The sequence below is a fragment of the Bubalus bubalis genome, chromosome 8 (assembly GCF_019923935.1).
Source record: "Bubalus bubalis isolate 160015118507 breed Murrah chromosome 8, NDDB_SH_1, whole genome shotgun sequence".
In the NCBI taxonomy this organism is placed as follows: domain Eukaryota; kingdom Metazoa; phylum Chordata; class Mammalia; order Artiodactyla; family Bovidae; genus Bubalus; species Bubalus bubalis.
In genome coordinates, this window is record NC_059164.1 from 13,342,948 (window position 1) to 13,366,509 (window position 23,562).

General features: G+C 38.8%; 1 long non-coding RNA gene across 1 annotated transcript in view; it reads right to left on the reverse strand.

Moving 5' to 3' along the window:
• The window catches only part of LOC123334651, a 170,381-nt gene that overhangs the window by 15,017 nt on the left and 131,802 nt on the right, over positions 1–23,562 (reverse strand). The window contains exon 3 of the long non-coding RNA XR_006552650.2: positions 21,028–21,174. This is a non-coding gene — a long non-coding RNA (uncharacterized LOC123334651). The remainder of the gene's footprint in view (positions 1–21,027; positions 21,175–23,562) is intronic.

Here is a 23,562-nt window from a genome sequence, read left to right on the forward strand (position 1 = left end):
AGAATAATGTACAGAGATATACACACAGAAAGCATTAAATACATAGTTATGATGAATTGAATAGAATAGCCTGAGATAGGAACAGAGTCCAGTCTTCACACACACGTATATACTTGGCAAAACATACACAGTGGTTTATATTTCTAAAGGAGAGAGACTGACATTTATTCACTTGCCTCCACTGGAAGATCCCCACTGTTAAACAGCCTGAATTCTTTTACAAGTGTTTGAAGTTGGTTCCTATTGCCTTCTGGGAGCCCAGGAATTACATACCACCTACTATGCCTACTGAGGTTCCACGTGGGTCTCAGCAGGCGAGCCAGAAAGGCCAACCAAAGCTGTGTTCTCCAGGGGAGGCTGTGCTGCAGTTAACAGTCGCCCCAGGCCACTGCCCATCATAAATTATAAGAGCTCTTCACACGGGGTCTATCCTTCCATGCATGAGTTCACAGACTACTCTCCTCAGATTTCCCACCTCTCCAAAAGGAAAATGACCCTATTATAGAATCCTGAGTAGCTGCCAAAATAAACGGCGGGGAGATGCCATATTTACTGAGACCCTTCACTCAGTGGGAAGGTTGGATTTTCTGAAAGACTCCAGCATATGAGGAGATTACTGATGATAACTCCCATTGCACAGCTCTGGCTTTAAGGACTGGGACTGGGACCAGATTTCTTCATATTTGCGAAGCAAAGGAAAGAAGACACATCTGCTCCCACATGTAATAACACTATTTAAATCCTATAAGAATCAAGTGACTTGATCATCCTTTTTTCCCCCAGTGTTATTAAGAAGTAACTGACATACATCACTGTATAAATTTAAGGTGTACAGCATGGTGGATTTATATATATTGTAAAATGATTACAGCAGATTTGGTTAATCACTGTCATCTCATGTATACAATGAAAAGAAAAGAAAAAAATTTTCTTCTTGTGATGAGGACTCTTAAGATCCACTCTCTTAGCAACTTTCCTATAATCAACAGCAGTGTTAACTACAACCATCACTATCGGACATCATGGCCCATGCTCAGTCGCTCAGTCGTGTCCGACTCTTTGCAACCCCATGGACTGTAGCCTGCCAGGCTCCTCTGTCCTTGGGATTCTCCAGGCAAGAATACTCCCATTCTTGGAAGAGTAAGTGGGTTATGTACTTATCTTATAGTTGGAAGTTTGTACCTTTTGACACCTTCCTCTCCTCCTCCCTCCCTGACCCTCACCCCTGGTAACCACAAATCTGATTTCTTTTTCCTTAGTTTGGTGTGGGTTTTTGTTTGTTCATTTGTTTTGGGTTGTTTTATTTAGATTCCACATATAAGTGAGATCACAATGTACTTGTCTTTCTCTGTCTGACTTATTTCACTTAGCATTATGCCCTTAGGCTCCATCTTTATTGTTGTTCAGTCGCTAAGCTGTGTCCGACTCTTTGCAACCCCATGAACGGCAGCATGTCAGGCTTCCCTGTCCTTCACTGTCTCCCAGAGTTTGCTCAAATTCATGTCCATTGAGTCAGTGATGCCAACCAACCATCTCATCCTCTCTCATCCCTTTCTCCTCCTGCCTTCAATCTTTCCAAGCATCAGGGTCTTTTCCAATGAGTCAGTTCTTTGCATCAGGTGGCCAAAGTATAGGAGCTTCAGCTTGAGCATCAATCCTTCCAATGAATATTCAGGACTCATTTCCTTTAGGATGGACTGGGTTTGATCTGCTCTCTGTCCAAGGGACTCTCAAGAGTCTTCCCCAGCACCACAGTTCAAAAGCATTAATTCTTTGGTGCTCAGCCTTCTTCATGGTCCAAATGTTACATCCATATATGACTACTGGAAAAACCATAGCTTTGACTGTACAGACCTTTGTCAGCAAAATGATGTCTCCTCTGCTTTTTAATACACTGTTTAGGTTTGTCATAGCGACTGTGGCTCAGACCATGAACTCCTTATTGCCAAATTCAGACTGAAATTGAAGAAAGTAGGGAAAACCACTAGACCATTCAGGTATGGCCTAAATCAAATCCCTTATGATTATACAGTGGAAGAGAGAAATAGATTTAAGGGCCTAGATCTGATAGATAGAGTGCCTGATGAACTATGGAATGAGGTTCGTGACATTGTACAGGAGACAGGGATCAAGACCATCCCCATGGAAAAGAAATGCAAAAAAGCAAAATGGCTGTCTGGGGAGGCCTTACAAATAGCTGTGAAATGAAGAGAAGCAAAAAGCAAAGGAGAAAAGGAAAGATATAAATATCTGAATGCAGAGTTCCAAAGAATAGCCAAGAAGAGATAAGAAAGCCTTCTTCAGCGATCAATGCAAAGAAATAGAGGAAAACAACAGAATGGGAAAGACTAGGGATCTCTTCAAGAAAATCAGAGATACCAAAGGAACATTTCATGCAAAGATGGGCTCGATAAAGGACAGAAATGATACAGAAGCAGAAGATATTAAGAAGAGATGGCAAGAATACACAGAAGAACTGTACAAAAAAGATCTTCATGACTCAGATAATCACGATGGTGTGATCACTGACCTAGAGCCAGACATCCTGGAATGTGAAGTCAAGTGGGCCTTAGAAAGCATCACTATGAACAAAGCTAGTGGAGCTGATGGAATTCCAACTGAGCTATTCCAAATCCTGAAAGATGATGCTGTGAAAGTGCTGCACTCACTATGCCAGCAAATTTGGAAAACTCAGCAGTGGCCACAGGACTGGAAAAGATCAGTTTTCATTCCAATCCCAAAGAAAGGCAATGCCAAAGAATGCTCAAACTACCGCACAATTGCACTCATCTCACATGCTAGTAAAGTAATGCTCAAAATTCTCCAAGCCAGGCTTCAGCAATATGTGAACCGTGAACTTCCTGATGTTCAAGCTGGTTTTAGAAAAGGCAGAGGAACCAGAGATCAAATTGCCAACATCCGTTGGATCATGGAAAAAGCAAGAGAGTTCCAGAAAAACATCTATTTCTGCTTTATTGACTATGCCAAAGCCTTTGACTGTGTGGATCACAATAAACTGTGGAAAATTCTGAAAGAGATGGGAATACCAGACCACCTGATCTGCCTCTTGAGAAATCTGTATGCAGGTCAGGAAGCAGCAGTTCGAACTGGACATGGAACAACAGACTGATTCCAAATAGGAAAAGGAGTTTGTCAAGGCTGTATATTGTCACACTGTTTATTTAACTTCTATGCAGAGTACATCATGAGAAACGCTGGACTGGAAGAAACACAAACTGGAATCAAGATTGCCGGGAGAAATATCAATAACCTCAGATATGCAGATGACACCACCCTTATGGCAGAAAGTGAAGAGGAACTCAAAAGCCTCTTGATGAAAGTGAAAATGGAGAGTGAAAAAGTTGGCTTAAAGCTCAGCATTCAGAAAACGAAGATCATGGCATCTGGTCCCGTCACTTCATGGGAAATAGATGGGGAAACAGTGGAAACAGTGTCAGACTTTATTTTTCTGGGCTCCAAAATCACTGCAGATGGTGACTGCAGCCATGAAATTAAAAGACGCTTACTCCTTGGAAGGAAAGTTATAGAACAGTCATATGGACTCTGTGGGAGAGGGAGAGGGTGGGAAGATTTGGGAGAATGGCATTGAAACATGTAAAATATCATGTATGAAATGAGTTGCCAGTCCAGGTTCGATGCACGATACTGGATGCTTGGGGCTGGTGCACTGGGACGACCCAGAGGGATGGAATGGGGAGGGAGGAGGGAGGAGGGTTCAGGATGGGGAACACATGTAAACCTGTGGCGGATTCATTTTGATATTTGGCAAATCTAATACAGTTATGTAAAGTTTAAAAATAAAATAAAATTAAAAAAAAAAAAATGAAAAAAAAAAAAAAAAAAAAGAAAGTTATGACCAACCTAGATAGCATATTCAAAAGCAGAGACATTACTTTGCCAACAAAGGTTCGTCTAGTCAAGGCTATGGTTTTTCCTGTGGTCATGTATGGATGTGAGAGTTGGACTGTGAAGAAGGCTGAGCACGGAAGAATTGATGCTTTTGAACTGTGGTGTTGGAGAAGACTCTTGAGAGTCCCTTGGACTGCAAGGAGATCCAACCAGTCCATTCTGAAGGACATCAGAGGATTTCTTTGGAAGGAATGATGCTGAAGCTGAAACTCCAGTACTTTGGCCACCTCATGCGAAGAGTTGACTCATTGGAAAAGACTCTGATGCTGGGAGGGATTGGGAGCAGGAGGAGAAGGGGACGACAGAGGATGAGATGGCTGGATGGCATCCCTGACTAGATGGCCGTGAGTCTGAGTGAACTCCGGGAGTTGGTGATGGACAGGGAGGCCTGGCGTACTGCGATTCATGGGGTCGCAAAGAGTCGGACACGACTGAGTGACTGATCTGATCTGATCTGATCTGATTCTTCCAAGAAGCAAGCATCTTTTAATTTGTGGCTGCAGTCACCATCCCCATTGATTGAGGAGCCCAAGAAAATAAAATCTGACACTGTTTCCACATTTTCCCCATCTACTTGCCATAAAGTGATAGAACCGGATACTATGATCTTAATTTTTTGAAGGTTGAGTTTTAAGCCAGCTTTTTCACTCTCCTCTTTCACCTTCATCAAGAGGCTCTTTAGCTCCTCTTCACTTTCTGCCATTAAAGTGGTATCATCTGCATATCTAAGGTTGTTGATATTTCTCCTGGTAATCTTGATACCAGCTTGTGCTTCATCCAGCCTGGCATTTCACATGATATACTCTGAATATAAGTTAAATAAGCAGGGTAACAATACACAGCCTTGGTGTTGTTTCCCAATTTTGAACCAGTCTGTTGTTCCATGTCTGGTTCTAACTGTTACTTCTTGTCCTACATACAGGTTTCTCAGGAGGCAGATGATGTGGTCTGGTATTCCCATATCATTAAGAATTTTCCACAGTTTGCTGTGATTCACACAGTCAAAGACTTTAGCATAGTCAATGAATTAGAAGTAGACGTTTTTCTGGAATTCCCTTGCTTTCTCTATGATCCAGCATATGTTGGCAATTTGATCTCTGGTTCCTCTGCCTTTTCTAAATCCAGCTTATACATCTGTAAGTTCTTGGTTCATGTACTGTTGAAGTTCTAGCTTGAAGGATTTTTAGCATAATCTTGCTGGCATGGGAAATGAGTGGAATTGTACGGTAATCTGAACACTCTTTGCCATTGCCTTTCTTTGAGGTTGGAATGAAGACTAACCTTTTCCAGTCCTGTGGCCACGGCTGAGTTTTCCAAATTTGCTGGTATTATGAGTATAGTACTTTAACAGCATCATCTTTTAAGATTTGAAATAGCTCAGCTGGAATTCCATCTATGTTGTCACAAACGGTAGGATTTCCTCACTTTTTATGGTTGAATAATATTCCATTGTATCTATCTATAGATTTATATACCACAATTTTTTAATTCATTCATCCACTGATGAACACTAAGTTTGTTTCCATGTCTTGGCTATTGTAAATAATGCTGCTATGAATCTGCAGGTACAGATATCTTTTCATGTTAGTGTTTTCATTTCCGTTGACTATGTCTCCAGAGCCGGAATTGCTGGATCATAGGGTAGACCTATATGTAAATTTTTGAGGAAACTCTGTACTGTTTTCCATAGTGGCTGTGCCACTGTACAATCCCACCAGCAGTGTGCAAGGATTCCCTTTTCTCCACATCCACACCAGCATCTGTTCTCTTTTTTCCCCTTATCATTTGATGACAGGTAATCTAACAGGCTTAAGGTAATATCTCAGTGTCGTTTTAGTTTGCGTTTCCCTAATTATAAGTGCTGTTGAGCACCTTTTCATGTTTCTGTTGGTCATTTTTATATCTCTTTTGGAGACATGTCTATTCAAGTCCTTTGCCCAATGTTAAATTGTATTATTATTATTATTATTTTGCCATTGAGATGTATGAGTTCTTTACATATTTTGAATATTGGCAAATATTTTTCCTATTTCATAGATTTTTTTTTCAATTTGTTGATGGCTTCTTTTGCTGTGCAGAAGCTTTTTAGTTGGATGAAGCCGTATGTGTTTATTTTTTATTTTGTTGCTTGTGGTTTAGGTTTCCAAAAAAAATCATTCCCATGTCAAGGAGTTTTTTTTTCCTGTTTTCTTCCAGGAGTCTCATGGTTTCAGGTCTTATATTTATGTCTTTAATCCATTTGAGTTAATTTCCATGAGTGGTGTAAGATAAGAGTTAGGTTTCATTCTTTTTCATGTGAATATCCAATTTTCCAAGCATCAGTTGAAGAGACTGTCTTTTTCCCATTCAGTGTTCTTGGCTCCCCTGCCAAATATTAGTTGGCCATATATGCTTGGGTTTATTTCTGGGTTCTTGATTCTTTTCCATAGGTCGATTTGTCTGTTGATCATTCCTAGTTATTCCTTTCACTTAGCTGGTAAGAATTCAGAATATGAGATGGAGTACTTTTGCGTGTTGGGTTACATGGAAGAGAAATAAGATAAAGCATTTTTATGTGTTAGAGAAAAAATCTTGCATGTGTTTAACTGCACAGTTTTAACTTTGGGGAGGTAGAATTGCTGCCTTTCTCATCAGATTGGCAGTAAGGTGTTGCAGAGAAAACAGTGAAATTTACATTGAGAAAGGTTCAGGAACTTACTGGGTGGTCCAGTGGCTAAGACTGTTCTCCCTATGCAGGGGGCCCAGGTTCAATCCCTGGTCAAGGAACTGGATCCCACATGCCACAGCTAAGAGTCTGCATGCCACAACCAAAGATCCCGCATGCTGCAATGAAGATTGAAGGTCTAGCGTGCCGTAACTAAGACCCAGCAGAGTCAAATAAATAAATAGTTTAAAAAGAAAGAGAGAGGAAGAAAGGTCCAGTGGAAAATAAACAGTAAGGGATTTTATACTGATACACATCATGTATAAAAAGAACACAGGTAAACAAAATCACCCTAACAAAGGTAGCTCATCCATCTTAACACAAAGAAAGAATCACTGTGTCCATGTATTTCTGCCTTTTTACGGTACCCTTTCCAAACCACATTTGTGTTTTTAGTTAGAGGGTCTCCTAACTAACCTCTAGAACCCTTTTCTGGCTGGAGTTCATCTCTTGAAAGGAAATAGGCAAAGGGAAACCCTAACTTACAGAATCTAGCTTGACAAATTAATTTCGGCACTGAGCAGAAATTACAGATTTGGGAGTGGGGAGATGTGGGAAAGGAGGAGGGCTCTTCAAAACAAGATAGCTCAGCTCTCGAGGATCCTGATGAGGAAAGGTTGAGAAACTGTCTAGTTCCATAAAAATTGCTTCTGAATATTGAGAAATGAACTGAAATTTTGTTATGATTCATTGGGTTATTATTTTATGCCAGGCATTATACATTTTCTCATTTAATTATCACAATACCCCCTGGCATGGATCTCATCATCCACATTTTACTAATGAAGATATCAAGTTGGAGAAATTAGGTACCCCTGGTCACTCTGGGGAAAGAAGTGTACTCAACTAAAGGCATTGAGTCTAAAGCCACTGCTCTTCACCATGGTGCCCCATCATGCCTTTCTTTTAAATCACAGACTTCCAAAACATTGCTCTTCTATTTGTATCTTAATTGTTCAAAGCAATCTTACATCAGTATTACCTTGTTATTCCATGTGACTGGATTGTGATCTCCTGGGTATCAGGAGCTGTTTATACTTCTCTCCATCCCATTGCTTCCCGTGTCCCTGAACACAATAGATTCCTAAGAATGAATACCACATTCCTGCTCTCTGGTGTTACTGAGTAATGTTGAGCAATTTCAACAACATTATTAGTAGTTCATTGACTCAGTGGGACGGGCAATGGGCTCCATCTGAGGGCTACCCCTCCTCATCTTGAAAAGTTTATATTCCTGAAGGAGTGGAGTGGTCTAGAAACAACTAACAAGCAAGTCAACCGAACAACAAAATTTCAGCTAGAGAGAAGTACTAGAAGGAAATAATGTCGGAGAAGGAAATCATGTCGGTGACTTGGTGTATGAGTTTCTTACTGCTGCTCTAACAAATTATCACACGCTTAGTATCATAAAACCACCAAAATGTATCACTCAGATCTGGAGTTAAGAAGAATCCAAACTGGATTTTGCTGGGCCAAAATCAAGGTCTTGACAGGGCTGTATTCCTTCTGGAGGCTCTAGCAGAGAATCTGTTTCTTTGCTTTTTCCAGCATCTAGAGGCTGCCTGCGTTCCTTGGCCCATAGTTCCTTTTTCTATCTTTAAAACCAGCAGCACAGCAGTTTAAATCTCTTCCCTGATTACCAGTCTCCTACCTCCACTTAAGACTTTCTGATTACATAGAAAACACCTGTATAATCCAGGCTCATTTTGCCATCTCCTTAACTTAATCATATCTGCAAAATCCCTTCTGTTGTGTACAGTGGTTTCAGGGATTTGGACGAGGACGTGCTTGAGGAGCCTCTGTTCTGCCCGCCACACTTGGTGAGGAGCTTCACAGTTCAGACAGACAGGACAGACGTCAACTTGGAGGTGAATATTACTCTTCCAGTCTGGATTTTTTTTTCAAACTTTAAAACTTTCTATTTTGTATTGGGATACAGCCGATGGGAGAAGGAAATGGCAACCCACTCCAGTGTTTTTGCCTGGAGAATCCCAGGGATGGGGGGGCCTGGTGGGCTGTCGTCTATGGGGTTGCACAGAGTCGGACACGACTGAAGCGACTTAGCAGCAGCAGCAGCAGCAAGCACCATTTAACATATTCTATTAAACTCATCTTTTTTTCTTTTTTGGTCTATCTATTCCTCTAGAATGGAAGGTCTTTAAGGCAAGAATTTTCATCTGTTTTGTTCAGTGCTATGTTGCGTACGTGGAGAAGGCAATGGCACCCCACTCCAGTACTCTCGCCTGGCAAATCCCATGGATGGAGGAGCCTGGTAGGCTGCAGTCCATGGGGTCGCTAAGAGTCAGACACGACTGAGCGACTTCACTTTTACTTTTCACTTTCATGCATTGGAGAAGGAAATGGCAACCCACTCCAGTGTTCTTGCCTGGAGAATCCCAGGGACGGGGGAGCCTGGTGGGCTGCCGTCTATGGGGTCGCACAGAGTCAGACACGACTGAAGCGACTTAGCGGCGGCAGCAGCAGCATGTTGCATACTTGCATGTGTGCCAAGTGGCTTTAGTCATATCTAACTCTTTTTGACCGTATGGACCATAGCCTGCCAGGCTCCTCTGACTGTGGGATTCTCTAGACAAGAACACTGGAGTGGGTTGCCGTGCCCTCCTCCAGGGGACCTTCCCAAGCCAGGGATGGAGTCTGTCTCCTGCATTGGCAGAAGGTTCTTTACCATTAGCACCACCTGGGAAGCCCTTCAGTGCCGTATTCCCAGTGCCTAAGTATGCTTGGCACATGTGGATGCTCAATTAATATCTGTTAGAAGATTGAATGAACGCCTGGATGAATTCTTTAGCTTACTCACAGACTGATGTTTTTTAAAGAGTGTTCATTTGTTGGGAAAACGTCCAAGTATCTGTCTATCCAAATATTCAGCTTAAGAAAGTTTAAATTTCTTTCTCTTTTCGAATAGGTTGGGAACCATATAGAGCTGTAGATGAATTATATAGCTTCCGATCATAAAAATAACAATTATTGTAGGAAATGTGGAAAATGCAGAAAAAGAAAATGAAGTTAACTTGTAACCCAACCACCCAAGACTGGTAACATTTTGTTAAACTTCTTTCCAGACACATTTAATTTCAGTGATATTTTATTTTCAAGTTTCCTTATCCCCATGACAAGAAATGGAACAAACAAACCAAGGAACTCAAAGCTGACTGTGGTTTCATGCTTCTAGCAAAACGCCGTCCTCACAGTTCACAAACAGCCACAAGCACTTCCATGGAATTTTTGGGCGCTACTATTTTCCTTTTCCAAGAAAGCATGCTATAATTTGGATATTTAGGTTACCCAAACTTCCACTGAAGGATCTCCCTTCTAAAGTAACCTCAAAATTCCCAGAAAACTAAATGTTTGTAATTTTGGAAACTCAAGTTGATTAATATTATGACCAACTCATTGGACTGAAAGCCAGAAGCCTGGGATTCTAGACCCAGTTCTACAACTTCCTGGCTGTGAGGCTTTGGGTAAGGCACCCACTCTTAGCTTAGGGTTTTTAAATTAGAAAATGGAGATGATGTCTGTATCACATTTTACTGTAGAATCAGATACAGTGACGGAGACATGTTTTTAAACCTGAAATATTATAATAATATAAGGGATTATAATTGTAATTAAAATGTGATAGATATTGGGGCTTCCCAGGTGGCTCAGTGGTAAAGAATACGCCTGCCAATGCAGGAGGTGCAAAAGCCCTGGGTTCGACTCCTGGGTCGGAAAGATCCCCCAGAGAAGGAAACAGCAACTTGCTCCAGTATTCCTGCCTGGAAAATTCCATGGACAGAGGAGACTGGCAGGGTACAGTCCTTGTGGTCACAAAGAGTCAGACACCACAGAGCGACTGAGCACACACGCACACAAATCTTGGGGCAAAAATAATATAATGAGACAGACATTCTACCACTCCTAACAAGCCCAGAGGAGAAAACTAATCAGTCCTAGCTGGATTTCTCATTCTTGTTCTGATGCTTTTCTAATCAAGGGTATGTGCTTTTCCCACCAGAACATGGACTCCTGAAAGAGAGAAACTTTCCTTCTCATTCACTGGTGAATCCCTGTTATTTATCACAGTGATTCTCAACATGAAAGATTTTTAAAATATCAATTAAAAAATTAATACACCACTAGTAAACTTGTTAGCTAGTGTTGTGAGTACTTTTACATATCTGAATACAGACACAGCAAAATATAGTAGAAAGTAACCTAGGTTGAGAGGAGAAAAGCTATGTCCTAGTTCAGCCTGTTGGGAACCAAACATGACACGGGTCAGGTCAGTTTCCTCATCTGCTGGCAGGGCTGCGGGTAGATAGAGAGGTACCTAAGGTCTCTCTCAGCTCCAAAGTTTCATGAACTTTGACCCTTGCAATGATACAGTCTTCAGTGGAACTCGTTTTTGAGAAGCGGGATTGAGTAAATCATTAGCTTAATCTAGACTTGCCTTAAAAAATCAAAGCTTCTGTTCTCTGTTCTGTGGGTTAGCGTTTGGAATTTGTTAACTCATTAACAGTAGGTTGTTTACTGTTTAGAATGTAACAATACTCTTTGATGTTCCCTAATTATCAAGCATGTTTTAAAATGAGTTCTGAACCATTTTTCAGCCTAATGAACTCTCATTGAAAATTTGTTGAATTTTAAAGAAACATTTGATTTGCAAAAATAAGGCATATGCCAGTAACCTTCAGCATATCACACACACAAAAAGCACAAAACATTTTTAAAAACAATAAGGTACTGTGAATGAGATGAGCCTTGAACAAAATATGAGGAACATTTGGAAAACATCATTTTTTCAAACTACTCTTTTTTCTCACAGATTCATTCTGTTATCTTCAGTGGCCATTATTCTCTTATTTGAAAGTCTGTGAAATATCTATAACCCCCAAATTAAGGAAATTACTTTGGAAATCGTTCATAAATCACTCTATGGTAACATGAACTCATCAGAAAGAGTAGTGAAACAGAGATGTATTTTCATACAAGGGTAGAGTTCATTCAACATTTAACTCCTCCTGCTAATCAATTAAATGTTTTCAGAGTTATTCATCTGCAGATATAGCCTCTGGATAATATCTTAGAAGTGCTAAGTCTGAGTCATATATTGTCAGCATGTAAATTGGAAAAGATGTATAGCTTCCTTCTAGAGATACACTTACATAAAAGTGCAAAGAAAAAATGCTCATTGCAACACTGTTTGTACAAACAAAAGACAATATAACTGCAATACATATAAATGGAGGAGAGGGGACAGGTTAGATTAAGATCCATTCATATGAAAGTTTACCATGCAGATATTAAAAAGATTTATGTAAAGAACTCGCCTGCTAGTGCAGGAGACCTAAGAGATGAGGGTTCGATCCTTGGCTTGGGAAGATCCCCTGGAGGAGGGCATGGCAACTCCAGTATCTTGCCTGGCAGAGGAACCTGGCGGGTTACAGCCCATGGGGTCACAAAGAGTCAGACGTGAATGAGCGAATGAGCACACACACACGTATGTGTATGTATAACTGATTCACTTTAACCTGAAACTAACACAACACTGTAAATCAACTATACGCCAATAGAATTCTTTTTAATTTGAAAAATAAAAGAAAAACAAGAGGAAAAGTAAATTAATCCAGAAGTTATTTAGGGGAACATGTTACAGTAGACACAGCCAAAAATCCACATCTAAAGTTCAGGAGAGTAACTGATAATGGTGAACCTGAAGCATCCAGAAAAGTCTGGATTATTCTGCTTATCAAATCAGAGAAGTGTATGAGGTAGTTTTAACATGTCTGTCAAAAATAGAGAAAAGCATCAGTACTTACAGTTAAGATGCAATTAGAAAAATAGGTCACCCCCACCTATTATAGGCACTCAAAACTGTATAACCGAGAAACTTTTGTATACTACCAACGTGTTTTCTTGGTAGCTCAGGATCTGCAATGTGGGAGTCTGGGGTTCAATCCCTGGGTTGGAAAGATCCCCTAGAAAAGGGAATGGCTACCCACTCCAGTATTCTTGCCTGGAGAACTGTATGGACAGAGGAGACCGGCGAGCTACAATCCATGGGATCCCAAAGAGTGGACATGACTGAATGACCTATATATTAATAATAAAGTGTTTTCATTTATAGAAAAGAAGTACTTAATTTTAAAAATTGATTATTTCTCATTACATCATATTATCAAGTATTTCTTGAGCCTTAGTCAGAAGACCAGATATTGTGGCTTTAAAACTGCACTATAGTTTAGATAACAGAACACATATGTTTAACTAATTTGTTTAAAATTTAAATAATTTTTAACTAATAATGTTTAAGCAAATTGAAATCTGGAATCATTAAGTTATGAAAATATTCAGTATCATTACCTCATCTACTATTGTTACAAATAAGTAAATTTAGCAGGAGCAAAATCTAACAAGCAGATAACATACACGGTCATTGCTGAATGTCTGGATAAGAATAAATATGTGAGCCAAGTGAAATAAAAGGACCAAAATTAGCTGAGTTGTCAAAAACCATGAGAAACTTGGTTAAAGTGAGATTTGTTGCCTTTCTTAGGCAATATACAATTACACTCATATCTTGCTTGCTCTGGGTTAAAATTTTACATTTTTTTTTTAACCATTTTTCTGTTTCTACTGAGAACATGTAAGTGGACATTTTTATAAATAAAAGGCCTAAGAATGTATTTGTCCCGTTCAGTTGGTGCCCTTTTTATTTTGTTGATAGTTCCCTTTGCTATGTAAATGCTTTCTGAAAATAATTTTACTTTTATTTATTTTCAGCTGTGCTGGGTCTCGGTTGCTGTGAGGGCTTTTCTCTAGTTGTGGTAGGCAGGCTTCTCATTGTGGTGGCTTCTCGTTGCGGAGCACAGACTCTAGGCGCGTGGGCTTCATGAATTGTGACTCATGGGCTTAGTTGCTCCACAGCAGGGAGATCTTCCTGGATCAGGGATTGAACCTGTGGCTCCTGCATTGGCAGGAGGATTGTTTACCACTGAGCCACCAGGGAAGCCCCACAAATGCTTTTTTTGATGTAGTCCCATTTGTTTTAGTTTTGCTTTCGTTCCCTTGTCTGCAGAGACAGATCCAAAAAATACTACTAAAGCTGATGTCAAAGAGATTACTGCCTATGTTTTCTTCTAGAGGTTTTATGGCTTCAGGTCTTACATTTTAAATTCTTCAAGCCATTTTGAATTTATTTTTGTGCAGGGTATGAGAAAGTTGTCCAGTTTCATTCTTTTGCATGTGGCTGTCCAATTTTCCCAACAGCATTTATTGAAGAATCTGTCTTTTCTCCATTGTATATTCTTGCCTTCTTTGTCATAGATTAATTGCCCATGTAAGTAAGGGTTCATTTCTGGGCTCTCTATTCTGTTCTGTGTATCTATGTGTCTGTTTTTATGCCAGTACTATACTGTTTTTATTTTATTTTCTCAGGCTCCAAAAGCACTGTGGATGATCACTGCTGCCATGAAATTAAAAGACACTTGCTTCTTGGAAGAAAGGCTATGACAAACCTAGACAGTGTATTAAAAAGCAGACATCATTTTAATGACAAACATCAGAATTGTGGTGCTGGAGAAGACTCTTGAGAGTACCTTGGACAGCAAGGAGATTGAACCAGTCAATCCTAAAGGAAATCAATCCTGAATACTCATTGGAAGGACTGATGCTGAAACTGAAGCTCCATTACTTTGGCTACCCAATGTGAAGATTGATTCATTAGAAAAGACCCTGATGCTGGGAAAGATTGAAGACAAAAGGAGAAGAGGGCAGCAGAGGATGAAATGGTTAGATAGCATCACTGACTCAATGGACATGAGTTTGAGCAAACTCCAGGAGATAGTGAAGGACAGAGAAGTCTGGCGTGCTGCAGTCCACAGGGTTGCAAAGAGTCGGACATGACTTAGAGACTGAACAACAGTAGCAATACTGTTTTGACAGCTGCAGCTTTGTGATATAGTTTGAAATTGGAGAGCATGATACTTCCAGCTTTTTTCTTCTTTTTCAGGATCGTTTTGGCTATTCAAGGTATTTTTTGTTTCTATACAAATTTTAGAATTATTTGTTCCCCTTCAGGGAAGAATGCCATTGGTGCTTTGACAGGGATTGCACTGTATCTGTAGATTGCCTTGGGTAGCATAATCATTTTAACAATATTAGTTCTTCTAATCTATGACCAGGGCCTGCCCTTCCATCTGCTTGTGTCATCTTCAGTTTCTTGCACCAAAGTCTTACAGTTTTCCAAGTACATGTCTTTTACTCCTTAGTCAGATTTACTCCTAGGTGCTTTATTCTTTTTGATGAGTTTGTCAATGGAATTGTTTCTTTTTTTTCTCTCTTTCTGAGAGCTCATTGTTAGTGTACAGAAATGTAAAATGATGTATGGAATGAAAGTAAAAGTGAAAGTCACTCAGTTGTGTCTGAGTTTTTGTGACCCCATGGACTATACAGTCCATGGAATTCTCCAGACCAGAATACTGGAGTGGAGAGTCTTTCCCTTTTCCAGGGGATCTTCTCAACCCAGGGATGGAACCCAGGTCTTCCACATTGCAGGCAGATTGTTTACCAGCTGAACCACAAGGGGGAAGTTCAAGAATACTGGAGTGGGTAGCCTAGCCCTTCTCCAGGGAATCTTCCTGACCTAGGAACTGAACCAGGGTCTCTTGCATTGCAGGTGGATTCTTTACCAACTGAGCTATCAGGGAAGCCCGTCTAATAAGGGGTTAATATCCAAAATACACAAATAACTCTTACAACTTAACATCAAAAAACCCAAACAACCCAATTGAAAAATGGGCAGAAGACCTGAATGGATATTTTTCCAAAGAAGACATACAGATGGCCAGTAGGCATATGAAAGGTTGTTCACCATCATTAATCATCAGGGAAATACACATAAAACCACAATGATATCACCTCACACCTGTCAGAATGTCTATTATCCAAAAGACAACAAATAAGTTTTGGCAAAGATGTGGAGGAAAGGGTATTCTCATACACTGTTGGTAGGAACATAAATTATTGCAAACACTAAAGAAAACAGTATGGAAATTCCTCAAAAAATTAAAAATAGAACCTTCATGCATGCATGTGAGCTAGGTTGCGCAATTGTGTCCAACTCTGCTATCCTGTGGGCTGTAGCGCACCAGGCTCCTCTGTCCATGGGATTGTCCAGGCAAGAATACTGGAGTGGGTTGCCATGCCCTCCTCCAGGGGATCTTCCCAACCCAGGGACTGAACCCACACCTCTTATGCCTCTGCACTTGTAGGCAGGTTGTTTGCCACTAGCTTCACCTGGGAAGCCCCAGAACTACCTTATGATCCAGATATGAAATGAAAACACTACATAGGAAAGATACATGCACCTCAATGTTTTTAGCGGCATTATTTATGATAGTCAACATATGGAAACAGCCTAAGTGCCCACCAATAGATGAATGGATAAAGATGAGTTAGAATATATACACAATAGAATGTTACCCAGCCGTAAAAAGAATGGAATGAATCTTGCCATTTGTGACCTCATGGATAGACCTACAGTGTATTCTGCTAAATAAAATAAGTCAGACAGAGAAAGACAAATACTGTATGATTTCACTTACATGCAGAATCTAAAAGAAAAACAAATGAGCAAATATAACAAAACAGAAACAGAGCTATAGATACAGAAAACAAACAGGTGGTTGCCAGAGGAAATGGGGTGGGGGAATAAGAGAAATAGGTGAGGAAGATTAAGAGGTACAAAACTCCCGTTGCAAATTAAACGAGTCAGAGGTATGAAATGCACGGCGCAGGGAATACAGTCGGTAACTACATATGATGACATATTACAGCTAGACTTACCATGGTGATCATTTTGAAATGTATAGACATATCATCACTGTGCCACATGCTAGAAACTAATATTGTATTTTAGCTCAGTTATATCTCAAAATAAGCAAAGACATTCATAGTGGTTACTAGAGGTGGCAGGGTGAGAGGAGGGTTAATTGGGTGGTGGTCAAATGGTACAAACTTCCAGTTATAAATCAGGACTAGGGATGTGACATACAACAAAATAAAAATAATCAACACTGCTGTATGTTACATATGAAAGTTGTTCAGAGAGTAAATCCTAACACAGGAAAAAATGTTTTTATTTCTTTAATTTTGTATCTATATAAGATGATGGATGTTCACTAAACTTATTGTGGTCATCATTTCACAATGTATATAAGTCTAATCATTATGCTGTATACTTTATACAGTACAGTATGTTGATTATATCTTAATAAATCTGAAAGAAAAATAAAAGGCCTGAGAAAGAATACAAATCAAAATATAAAAACTATCACCAAAGAAACTTAAAATTTTAAAATTCAGGATCCAGGGAAAATTAATGACTCCAGAATGTAAAAACAAATTAGATCCTTATTTGTCAAGCTAATTCTATCGCATATTTCTTATAAGTATTAAGATATTGAAAAATAATAGTTCCCACAATCTGTTTACATACTAACAGAGATTATTTGCTATTGGCAGAAGTCACTGTGGTTGATACCCCAAAATCTACTTCATCTCAGATCATTCTTCTATGTCATTCATGAAAATTCTGCCTCTATTGCCAGTGATTGGTTCAAAAGGGGCTTGTGACGCAGTTCTAGTCAGTGAGGTATAAAGGTCTTCTCCTGGAAGGTCCCCTGCCCCTAAAAGAAGGCTAGAGAAAAGATGCTTTTCCATCTTGCTTTTACTATTTCACATCTGAATATAAATCCTAAACCTGCTACCTCTCTTGGTATCAGTGAGATTCCAAAGAGTGAAAAAATGGAAAAATCTGAGTCTTTAATGACATAATTGAGTTGCTGAATCAATCTACTGCTAAAATCTGCTGTACCCCTTACTTCTATATTCAGAAAAACTGGGTTATACTTATCTTGTAAATAATAGCAATCCCAAAATTCCAGTAGCTTAAACTAACAAAGATTAATTCCTGCTCATATTATATGTACATCATGAGTCTGAGGAGGACTGATCTCAATCTCTTTTTCACCCAGGATGCAAGCTGATCAAATTTCCCATAATTGGAATGTTCCCTTCTGGGTGCTGTGGCAAGCAAATAGGAATATGGTAAATACTGCAACAGCATTTAAAGATTTCATTATCCAAAACATAACCCAAAAGGGGTAGGTGGAACATTTCTACTGTGTGCTTGGAAGGGGAGAAACAGTTAGTGACTGGCAAAATGGGAAAAAAAAAATATGTAAGTATATAAAGAACTACAAAAATAGTTAATAGGGTAAATCTGACACACACACACACACACATATTACAAAAACTGTAATATGCATCCTAAAAATATAAACTAATTTCAGTTGCATATGAATATACACCAGAAATTAACTACTTGTTAGGAAATTTAAAACAAAAGCTCAAAAAACTTCAAAATGCAGATATAATATAGGCAACATTATATGACATACGGAGAAGGCAATGGCACCCCACTCCAGCACTCTTGCCTGGAAAATCCCATGGATGGAGGAACCTGGAAGGCTGCAGTCCATGAGGTCACTGAGGGTCGGACACGACTGAGCGACTTCACTTTCACTTTTCACTTTCATGCATTGGAGAAGGAAATGGCAACCCACTCCAGTGTTCTTGCCTGGAGAATCCCAGGGACGGGGGAGCCTAGTGGGCTGCCGTCTATGGGGTGGCACAGAGTCAGACACGTATGACATAAAATTATAAATTACAAACAAGTTTATGAAAAAAAATTCCTTCTGCCTAGAATCTAAAAAGTTCTCTTTTAAACAACTTCTCATCAACAAATCTAAACTAAAATCCTAGAATTTCTACCAAAGAATAACAAAAATACTATATATCCAGATATGAAGGATAGAACTAAAGCAACCTTTAGAGGAAATTCAATAGCTTTAAATAACTTTATTAGAAGAATTCAATGAAGCACAGAAATGAAATGAGGTAATACAATAGTGATTTATAACACATAAAATATAATACTAATAAAGAAATATAAAAGGTTATTAAATAATAAAATAGCTAAAACACCAGGTACGTTAATTTAAAAAAGAACAGAAACAGATTAAAAAAATGTAATAGAGAAATCATGGCAGGAACAGAGAAAACTAAAAGAAAAATAAGAGAACACTCAGCTCTGTGAAAATATATTTGCAAATTTGGATGAACAGAATAGCTCTCATTTAAGAAAATCTAATAGCAAAACTGATCAGAAGAAATAGGAAAACCTAACTGAAATGATGTCCTTAGAAGAAATAAAATCAGTAAAACTCCAGGGCCATTTGAGTCTATGGAAAGTTTTACCAAAACTTTAAAGGGGACACAATACTAGTGCTATTTAGATAACCACAACATTAGAAAACAAAAACAAAACACTATTCCAAACTATTTTTACAAAGTGATATACTGATTTCAAAATCTGGCAGATTATACTTAAAAAGGCCTATTGACCAATCTCATTTATAAATATTATTTGGTTCATAAATCGTGTCCAGCTCTTTGCAACCCTATGATCTGTAACCCACCAGGCTCCTCTGTCCCTGGGATTTTCCAGGCAAGAATACTGGCATGGCTAAACTCTAAAATAAACTCTAGCAGCAAATTTTAAAATTAAAATATCATTAATAAGAGGAGTTTATTTCATGACGCAGTAATATTTATATATTAAAAATTATTAAATTGAAAGAGCTAATTGGAAATATCACATGATCATCTCCATGAACGTTCAACAGGCACCTGACAGAATCCAGCAATGAGTTTTGACAAAAACATTCAATTAAATAAGACTAGATTAATATTTCCTTAACATGATATAAATATATATTTGAGCCCAAAAGCCAGCATCACAATTAAGGGGGAAACACTGTAGCCATGCTACTCAAGTCAGGAAGAACTGGCTTTAAAACGTCATCTCGGGACTCCCCCGGTGGTACAGTGGTTAAGAATCCGCCTGCCAGTGCAGGGAACACAGGTTCAGTCCCTCGTCTGGGAAGATTCCATACGCCTCAGAGCAGCTAAGCCTGTTCCCACAAGCCCTGCGCCCACGTGCTGCAACTCTTGAAGCTCACTTGCCTAGAGCCTGCCTTCGGAAATGAGAGAAGCCTGCGCGCTGCTGCAAAGAATTAGCCCTCCGCGGCCGCAACTAGAGAAAGCCGGCAGGCAGCAACCACAGATTTAAACAAACAAACAAAAAACGTCAGCTCTGTATCACCATTTCAGGGTAACCTTGTAATGGAGGTAACAGTACAATCAAATAAGGAAGTGTAAAATTCGGAAAGAGAAAGAGAAAATATCTATCAACACAAGCAGGGATAAAAAAGTCTTGGAGTAGCTGTACAAATAAATACCGTCCAGCAGGGACAATGAATGGATTACTGCTCTACATACCTTTGTGGCTGAATCTCAAAAACATAATGTTGTAAACAACAACAACAAATACACAGAAGAATGAATACGGTATAATTCTGCTTATATAAATATCAAAACAGACAAAACTTTAGTGTTAGGTGGCAAAAGTATATAATACAGCAAAGGAAAATTTAGCACAAAATTCAACAAAATGGTTACTTTCAGGGGAGGTGATTTCATTGAGGACGCACAGGTATCTTTGAGGGGTACTGATAATATCCTATTTCCTATGCTGGGTGATCAGTGCACAATTTTTCACTTGTTATTTTTAAGAAATATGTTCATCATACACTCTTTATATTTCATATTTTCACAATAAAACTAAACTTCATAATATTTTTGCTTGTAACTAAAATATAACATACTGATTATGGGTATGCTTGTTTTAATATTTTTGACATTTAGGAAGGCCAAAATTTTAAGGAAAACAGTACATATGTACCCTAGATTCAGAAAAGATGTATGCTGGCACTAAGGCAAAGAGAATTTAGCTATGATGACTATCTCAGAATTCTAAGAGTTGAGTTACCAGCTGGGAAAAGGAAGATGGAAAAAAGTCAAATAGGAATATTAAAGATGAAACAAGCAGGATAAAAATATTCTTGCTGGAGAATAAAAAATCAGTGAAGTTACTGAAAATTATAGATCTGTTGCCTTTATTTATGTTTTTAAACTCTTTCCCCCTTTTCATTTATAAATATTTTAATATATACATCTGAGAAATAAGAACTCCTTTAAAAAATACCAGTAACACACCTAAAAAATTAACCATAATTCATTCAGTCAATAGTCAAATTTCTAAATATCATATAAATTAATAAATACTTTAAAATGCAGTTAAATAAGTATCCAAGTAAAAATTTTCATATTGCAGTTGATTGGTATATCTTTTAACCTGTATGTTCCCCTTCATCTTTATTTAAATTGAGATTTATGTATTTAAGAATATTTTTCCCTTTACCTACCCACTGTCTGGGATTGTTGATAACATCTCCATGGTATCATTTGACGTGTTCCTCTATAATTTGTAGCTCCTGTAAATTCGTATGTTGATCTAGAGAGGTTCTTTTCAAAGGGTGGGCTTGGACCGCAGCCTCAGGTTTACCTGGGACCTGTTAGAAATGCAAATTATTGAAATTTACCCCAGGCTCACAGAATGAGAAACCCTGGAAATCAGGCCCACAATCAGTAGCTAACAAGCCTTCCAGGTGATTTTGATTCTGGTGATGTTTGAGACGAGCTGACCTAGAGGGTTAGACAGTTTCAGGCTTGATATTTTTTGTCAAAGTCACTTTATAATAGTGGTGTGTTCTTATAAAAGGCATAAAGTACCTGACTGTTTTTCCTTTTATGACCATTGGTGCTCAGTGCTTAGATCTATGAGTATATGAAAGATTACACAATGGGGCCAGTCTAATTCTATCATTCCTTCTTCATTTATTACCTGAAAGCTTGCTAAGCCTTTATCTACTATTTAGTAACCCTGTGTCTTTATAAACAATTTCAAATCCACTAAAACCTGAAATAACTGCCACCTCATGCGAAGAGTTGACTCATTGGAAAAGACTCTAATGCTGGGAGGGATTGGGGGCAGGAGGAGAAGGGGACGACAGAGGATGAGATGGCTGGATGGCATCACCGACTTGATGGACGTGAGTCTCAGTGAACTCCGGGAGTTGGTGATGGACAGGGAGGCCTGGTGTGCTGCGATTCATGGGGTAGCAAAGAGTCGGACACGACTGAGCAACTGATCTGATCTGATCTGATACTTTTCACCTGGATTCACTGGCTCTTAATATTTTGCAACATTAGCTTTTCTCTTTTTCTCTCTCTCTACATACACACACACACACATGCACACACACATCTGTATATACACTTGAAAGCAACTTCCAGATATGACCCTTTACCCCAAATACTTCAACATGTATTTCTTATGAATGAAGATAGTCTTCTACAAAGCCACCCAAGATATTTAATAATGAGCCAATAATACCTACCATAGAGCCCATATTCAAATTTCTTCAATTGTTTATAAAATGATCTTTGTTACAGTTATTATTGACCCAGGATCTGATCAATGATTATGCTTTACATATGATGACCTTATCATTTTAGTTTCTTTTAATGTAGAATAGTACTATCTTCTGCTTGTCTTTCATAGCATTCCATTTTCTAAGGGTCAGACCCAATTCCTTTACAGCAGAGATCCCCAGCTTCCAGGATCTAATGCCCAATGATCTGTGGTGGAGCTGATGTAATAATAATAGAAATAAAATGCACAATAAGTGTAATGCCCTTGAATCATCCTGAAACCATCCCCTCCACCCCCTAGGTCCATGAAAAAAATTGTCTTCCATGAAACTAGTCCCTGGTACCAAAAAGGTTGGGGACCAGTATTTTAGAGAATATTCCGTAATCTAGATTTCATTGTTTCCTTGTGAACATGTTCAGATTAAACATTTTGGTGAGAATACTATGGAGGTTGTGTTATGAGCTTCAAAGAGCATTCCATCAAGATGGAATCAAGTAATTCGTTCCATTACTAGGGATGCTACATTTGATCATTTTGTTAAGGTGGTAACTGCTACATTTTTCTATTTTAAAAGAAGGAAAGTTCAGTAATTTATTTAAACAATTATATTTAACTTAATTGGCTACCCAGATGGTTCAGTGGTAAAGAATCCACCTGACAATGCAGGAGATGCAGGTTCGATCCCTGGTTTGGAAAGCTCCTCTGGAGAAGGCAATGGCAACCCACTCTAATATTCCTGCCTAGAGAATCCCACGGACAGAGGAGCCTGGTGGGCTGCAGTCCATAGGGTTGCAAAGAGTTGGACATGACTTGAGTGACTGAACATGGACATACACGCATCTAACTTAATTAAAAGCATATAGTGACAATACTTAAAGTGACTTACCATTATCATTAAGCGGATTTAAAACTTAGCCTATAACTTTCCAAAGAGCATTAATCTACACAGCCTGCTCTGCTTTTCCAAGCATCATGAAATTCAACCCGATCTTTTATTGGCAGAAATTCCCCAGTTGAATTTTTTTTTCTTGTTCTTGCATGTCCACTAAATATATAGTTAATAATGTGAATGTTTATAGTCTATTTTCTTAAAAAAATTGCAAGAAGATTAAATTATTTCAGGCTCTTAGGGAAAGTATAAAAAAATTACGTGTAAAATCACAGAATATATGCACACACGTATACATATACTGGGTACATTTTCAGCTTTTAGAAGAAATAACTTCTCTTCTTAAATTCTCAATATTCGAAACCAGAATTCTTTCCTTCACTCTGTATATGTTTCAGGTAATTTTTGTTAGGACTAGTAAGGAGGACTGGGGGCTGGTATCATGCGCATTGTTGTAATTCATACAGTGAAATGATTCCCTTATTCAACAAGGAGCTTGGAAAACACCCCTGTTCTTGCCTTACTTTGATGTCTGAGGGCCAGCCTTTGGCTACTTAATCACATCATTCTAGATGG